Raw genomic sequence first — 7,070 nt, 5'->3', positions numbered from 1 at the left:
TCCGTTCGGTTATCCCTGCAGCACGGAACGAGCCGCTTAAGCGGTTCGTGTCTGGAGTCGACCTGCGGCGTGGTACAACTCCTCGGTATGCTACCCGCGCGGGTACTTAGGTATATCGACATTCGGCGATTCACCCTATTTCGCGTGGGTAGAATGCGGACTGGGTTGTGGTGAGGTTAAACCCCACCCCTGGCAAGCTCCTTGGCGGTAGTTGCAAGAGGGTCACGACTGCATTGTCCGTTCCGGTGGGCGACGTGTCGCGATTTGAGTTCCGTGGCCGATCGCAAGCCGGGCTGGCCGAAATTCGTAACAATATATATACACACACACACACACACACACACACACACACACAAACAAATGTACACACGCTATTGTCTCGCTGTCTGTCTGACTGCCTTTCTTCGTTCCTCGTGCACGGCCACATCTTGTTAGTTGAGAGCTCCAAACTTGGGGAACCAATACAATGTTGTGTGTGGGAAAGCATGGGCTATGTGGCCACAGCTTCACACAGGGGTGTGTGGGGCAAAGGGGGGGGGGCGTAAATTCTCAATGTAAACATGTACCGTGTGCACAAAATCCTGTCGTCTCAAAAGATCTGTAAGACGCGAAATACCCACAAGCACCATGAGACCCCTGAAGACCCTGAAGAACCCCTTTTATCTTTGAAACCCTTAGGACACCTTTAAGACCCTGACGTGGATTTTTTTAACCCACCTTGTTGTGATCGTTGTCCTCCTGAAGGATTCTAACTGGCCGATTGTGGAATCCTGTTTGACTACAGACAGAGTTTAACGTTTGTCCGATTTGATTATAAAATCCTAAAAAAACCCTCTCGACACTGATAAAACTGATGTCCACACAAGTCCTTCCTTGTCAAACAATTTATTTTCTAATTATACACCATACACTTCTCACCCTCGGACAATGAACGAAAGAATCCCCATTGATTGCAAGATTATTTGGTTCTATTTCATTTATTCTTACTTAAGTTCACAGTTAGACCAACCCGATTCAATCCACCTCTACATTACATCAGAGAGTTTTCTTCTAACTTGGTACTTGGTCAGTTCCAAGGAGTACAAGCCACTGAGATACTATACTACCCCACGTGCTTGCACTGAAAACAATTCACCTTTCAAAGCATTTTATACTTTCATGAGAGAGGTTGGGGGATATTCACCCAGAATGTAGACGTGTCCTTTCGACGAAAAGCCACTTCGTACAGTTTCAAAGCAAAGGTTCATTTATCAGCTCGGTCACTCTGCTCCAGAACAACACATTTCTTATCATTAAGGGCAAAAGTCTTTTGGCCAGAGATGACAGCCAATTCAACTTGCAGCATAAAAGTTACATTTCTGAAACTCCATTTGTTACAATTTAAAATACATTCACTTAAATTTTTCCCCCACAACCCCAAAGAAGTTTTCTTCCTGTTTCTCCTCCCAGTCTACAAATTTCTCCACATTTTTTTCATGAAGTCGAACCAGACATGAGCATTCCGAGACGACATTCAAAACTTTATTGCCAAAAAAATTAAAAACATACAAACAAACATGAAAAATATATTTTTACTTTCTCCCTCTCTTATCATCCTCTGTTACTTCTCTGCTCCATCTCCATTGTGAAATGTTATTGTCATTTGGATTAATTCAAAGCAAACAACAGTGTCCAACGTATGCAAGAGACTTGCTGAACACCTTTTTAACGTAATTTCGCCCGTCACACAATGAAAACGGCAATCAGAAAGTGGGGATTGATGGATACAAAATGGCGTCGATGACCCACGTCACCAGAATTATTTTGGGACTCGTCACGCTGCTGTTGCGAGTGCATCAGACGATACACCCAATCCCATTTGGACAACAGAGAGTGAAACACCAGAGAGAGGGAGTGGTGTGAGCAACAAAACTTCATTGCACTCATTTTGCTTCCGTTCTTACTCATCTCCTTGATCTCACCCTCAACTATTCCCACCAGTTCTGTAACTCACACTCTCGATCGTGTCCATCTCGAGAAACAAAAACATATGGACACGTGGGTGATGAAAAAGAAAGTTTAGACCAGTATTTTAAAAGTTAATGTCAGAAGTGGGATTCGAACCCACGACTCCATGTGGAGACCAGAACACCCGACCATGTCAGTGCATGGAAAGCCGGAAAGCCTTGAGTCTGGCGCCTTAGACCGCTCGGCCATTCTGACACCTGGTGGAAAGGTTTGTTATTAAACCTTTAGTGTAAACGTCATGGCCATATTCTCACGACTGCACCACACCACAAGACTTCTTCGGAGGGTGTGGAACTGTGGATGAATGTCCAATGTAAGATCTCTTTCAACCACAATGGATTTGTGTAAGGATTTTAATGCACAAAATGATCTTCCCTTTTCGAGGGTTATCCCAAAACTGAGGTTGAAGAAGGTGGACCATTGTGTGCTGGAAGCTCGATCGTCCACATGACCTTCCTGCCCTTGTTGAGAGCTGCATTCAAAGAAGAACCTCATGAGGGAGGAGGGATCAGTGACCTGTCCAGTTTGTTCATCACAACGATGGAAATGTAAAGCTGTGTACTTACAGTGAAGTTATATCCATTTACACGATAGTACTGTATCATGTGGGACCACCATCAAAATGGTTTTTTGTTTACCTCCACCACGGAAGGTGAAGGGGATTATGTTTTCCCCCATCTCTGTCTGTCTGTTTGTTGCCTCCAGGTCACAATTTAAAACCGATCTTCACGAAACTTTACCACATTGTCTCGCTGTCTGTCTGACTGCCTTTCTTCGTTCCTCGTGCACGGCCACATCTTGTTAGTTGCGAGCTCCAAACTTGGGGAAAAAATACAATGTTGTGTGTGGGAAAGCATGGGCTGTGTGGCCACAGCTTCACACAGGGGCGTGTTGGGCAAAGTGGGGGGGGGGCGTAAATTCTCAATGTAAATGTGTTCCGTGTGCACAAAATCCTGTCGTCTCAAAAGATCTGTAAGACGCGAAAGACCCACAAGCACCATGAGACCCCTGAAGACCCTGAAGAACCCCTTTTATCTTTGAAACCCTAAGGACACCTTTAAAACCCTGATGTGGATTTTTTAACCCACCTTGTTGTGATCGTTGTCCTCCTGAAGGATTCTAACTGGCCGATTGTGGAATCCTATTTGACTACAGACAGAGTTTTACGTTTGTCCGATTTGATTATAAAATCCTAAAAAACCCTATCGACACTGATAAAACTGATGTCCACACAAGTCCTTCCTTGTCAAACAATTTATTTTCTAATTATACACCATACACTTCTCACCCTCGGACAATGAACGAAAGAATCCCCATTGATTGCAAGATTATTTGGTTCTATTTCATTTATTCTTACTTAAGTTCACAGTTAGACCAACCCGATTCAATTCACCTCTGCATTACATCAGAGAGTTTTCTTCTAACTTGGTACTTGGTCAGTTCCAAGGAGTACAAGCCACTGAGATACTATACTACCCCACGTTCTTGCACTGAAAACAATTCACCTTTCAAAGCATTTTATACTTTCATGAGAGAGGTTGGGGGATATTCACCCAGAGTGTAGACGTGTCCTTTCGACAAAAAGCCACTTCGTACAGTTTCAAAGCAAAGGTTCATTTATCAGCTCGGTCACTCTGCTCCAGAACAACACATTTCTTATCATTCAGGGCAAAAGTCTTTTGGCCAGAGATGACAGCCAATTCAACTTGCAGCATAAAAGTTACATTTCTGAAACTCCATTTGTTACAATTTAAAATACATTCACTTAAATTTTTCCCCCACAACCCCAAAGAAGTTTTCTTCCTGTTTCTCCTCCCAGTCTACAAATTTCTCCACATTTTTTTCATGAAGTCGAACCAGACATGAGCATTCCGAGACGACATACAAAACTTTATTGCCAAAAAAATTAAAAACATACAAACAAACATGAAAAATATATTTTTACTTTCTCCCTCTCTTATCATCCTCTGTTATTTCTCTGCTCCATCTCCATTGTGAAATGTTATTGTCATTTGGATTAATTCAAAGCAAACAACAGTGTCCAACGTATGCAAGAGACTTGCTGAACACCTTTTTAACGTAATTTCGCCCGTCACACAATGAAAACGGCAATCAGAAAGTGGGGATTGATGGATACAAAATGGCGTCGATGACCCACGTCACCAGAATTATTTTGGGACTCGTCACGCTGCTGTTGCGAGTGCATCAGACGATACACCCAATCCCATTTGGACAACAGAGAGTGAAACACCAGAGAGAGGGAGTGGTGTGAGCAACAAAACTTCATTGCACTCATTTTGCTTCCGTTCTTACTCATCTCCTTGATCTCACCCTCAACTATTCCCACCAGTTCTGCAACTCACACTCTCGATCGTGTCCATCTCGAGAAACAAAAACATATGGACACGTGGGTGATGAAAAAGAAAGTTTAGACCAGTATTTTAAAAGTTAATGTCAGAAGTGGGATTCGAACCCACGACTCCATGTGGAGACCAGAACACCCGACCATGTCAGTGCATGGAAAGCCGGAAAGCCTTGAGTCTGGCGCCTTAGACCGCTCGGCCATTCTGACACCTGGTGGAAAGGTTTGTTATTAAACCTTTAGTGTAAACGTCATGGCCATATTCTCACGACTGCACCACACCACAAGACTTCTTCGGAGGGTGTGAAACTGTGGATGAATGTCCAATGTAAGATCTCTTTCAACCACAATGGATTTGTGTAAGGTTTTTAATGCACAAAATGATCTTCCCTTTTCGAGGGTTATCCCAAAACTGAGGTTGAAGAAGGTGGACCATTGTGTGCCGTAAGCTCGATCGTCCACATGACCTTCCTGCCCTGGTTGAGAGCTGCATTCAAAGAAGAACCTCATGAGGGAGGAGGGATCAGTGACCTGTCCAGTTTGTTCATCACAACGATGGAAATGTAAAGCTGTGTACTTACAGTGAAGTTATATACATTTACACGATAGTACTGTATCATGTGGGACCACCATCAAAATGGTTTTTTGTTTCCCTCCACCACGGAAGGTGAAGGGGATTATGATTTCCCCCATCTCTGTCTGTCTGTTTGTTGCCTCCAGGTCACAATTTAAAACCGATCTTCACGAAACTTCACCACATGGTGGAGTTTTTGGTCATGAAGAAGCCGACTGTTTTTGAGGAGAAAATGTCAAAAGGTCAACATATGTCAAATGTCAACAAATCAGGGGGTGTTTCGAAAATCTTCAATTTTCATCCGTTTTGACTTGAAATTTGAAGAGGATTAATATTACCGGTCGCTGAATTAAACCAGCATATTATTTTTGAGGTTAACATAAACCAATGATCAACATAGCCCCAAGGTCAACAACTGAGGTGTTATTTGTGAAATCCTCAATTTTCATCCGATTGACTTGAAATTTGAAGCCGATATATATTACAGGTGAATTGTTTCAACGAGCCAATTATTTTTGAGGCCAACGTGGACCAAAATTCAACATAGGCCAAAGGTCAACAATTAAGTTGGTGTTTCTAAAATCCTCAATTTTCATCTGATCTTGGAGAAACTTGAAAATTGAAGAGAATTTGCATATCAGCTCACTGAAGTCAATCACCTATTAATTTTGAGGGAAAAAGGCCAAAATATCAAAGCAGGCCAAAAGGTTAATTTGGGCCGAATTTCTAAAATCCTCATTTTTCCTCCCATTGACTTGATATTTGGAGAGGAGTTAAATATTTGGTCATTGAATTCAACCACCTATTATTTTTGAGGTCAAATTTGTTTTTTGGATTTTGCAAGTGTCAGGCTCTGCATGACGTCTTCTTCTTTGTTTGTCTGTTTGTTTGTGTCAGGATATCTTAAATAGTTGGAGACGGATTCGGACGAAATTTGGGGTCATATTTAATGTGTGGCAACGAAGAATTGATTCAATTTTGGTGAGGATCCTATTCTGGATCCGGATCTGATAATTTCTGAAGTGATTCTTGACCATTGAGAAATCGGGCCAAAAACGATATTTTCGCATGGGGTTTCAAAAATATATTGGGTTCGATATGTTCTCATGGATCAGGCATTATGTGGAAGAGTATGCACTCTACCGAGTCGTCTACCGAGTGCCCTTCTAGTATTTAATGTTTTCACAAAACGTCGTTTTCATTGTAACATGCGTGTTTGTGTGTGTGTGTGTGTGTGTGTGTGTGTGTGTGTGTGTGTGTATGTGTATGTGTGTGTGTGTGTGTGTATGTGTGTGTGTGTGTGTGTGTGTGTGTGTGTGTGTGTGTGTGTGTGTGTGTGTGTGTGTGTGTGTGTGTGTGTGTGTGTGTGTGTGTGTGTATGCGTGCGTGCGTGTGTGTGCACATATATTTTTTCTTTTTTTATACGTGTATATACACATCTATATTGTTACGTCAATGGGTACCAAGTTTATTATGAGAGGGTTTAATCACTGTTTGTCCTCGGAAGAGCCGGACCTGGGGCCACCACCCACATTAAATTTGTGGAACGTTGGATTACTTTTGAACCACGAACGCCACACAGTTAACTACGAGTTCCAGTGTCCACCGTATAAATATTCCGTTTCACTTGAGGTCACGTGGTTGCCTGAATGGGGAGTGCGCCCTCCTCAAAGCACCAATCTTATCTTGATTAGATCTTAATTAGGGCAGCCGAGCGTTTAACCGCTGGTGCGTGACGACGATTATTGGTGAAGTCGTGTGGTAATTACCTCCCAGTCTATCGAGGTTCAGACAATGCTGGATCAATGGAAGGAACGGACAAGGACGGACAGGTTGGAACGAAAACAAATAATTTATTCACAAGAAAATAAATAGATAAAAGGAACTTTTTATTTTCGTGAGTTAAAAATGAATAAATACAAAATCAATCAAAATGATCGCAAGCAAATAAATCATTAATCAGGCAAAATCAATGACAGTGAGAGGAAAAGAGACAAAGAGCAGATGCTTATCGGGGATTGACTTAATTTACAACTAAACACAGACAAGGGTACTCAGCAGATCATTGGGGGTGGGGGGGGGGGGAAGAAACCGTCTTGTTCACCAAAGAGAAGTCATCCATCAAAA

The 7,070-nt window shown here is 42.4% G+C and overlaps 2 non-coding genes across 2 annotated transcripts; both read right to left on the bottom strand.

The window, feature by feature from the left end:
* Positions 1–2,082: 2,082 nt before the first annotated feature.
* On the bottom strand, positions 2,083–2,202 carry TRNAL-CAA (transfer RNA leucine (anticodon CAA)). Its single transcript has 2 exons — positions 2,165–2,202; positions 2,083–2,128 (listed from the first exon to the last, which is right to left on the bottom strand). It is a non-coding gene; the product is annotated as a tRNA-Leu (tRNA).
* A 2,257-nt stretch (positions 2,203–4,459) lies between these two features.
* On the bottom strand, positions 4,460–4,579 carry TRNAL-CAA (transfer RNA leucine (anticodon CAA)). Its single transcript has 2 exons — positions 4,542–4,579; positions 4,460–4,505 (listed from the first exon to the last, which is right to left on the bottom strand). It is a non-coding gene; the product is annotated as a tRNA-Leu (tRNA).
* Between the last annotated feature and the right edge of the window lie 2,491 nt (positions 4,580–7,070).

Source organism: Eptatretus burgeri, chromosome 5 (assembly GCF_056783735.1).
Source record: "Eptatretus burgeri isolate ZD-2024b chromosome 5, Ebu_testis_v1, whole genome shotgun sequence".
Lineage (NCBI taxonomy): Eukaryota > Metazoa > Chordata > Myxini > Myxiniformes > Myxinidae > Eptatretus > Eptatretus burgeri.
This window is presented reverse-complemented; position numbering and strand designations above follow the sequence as displayed.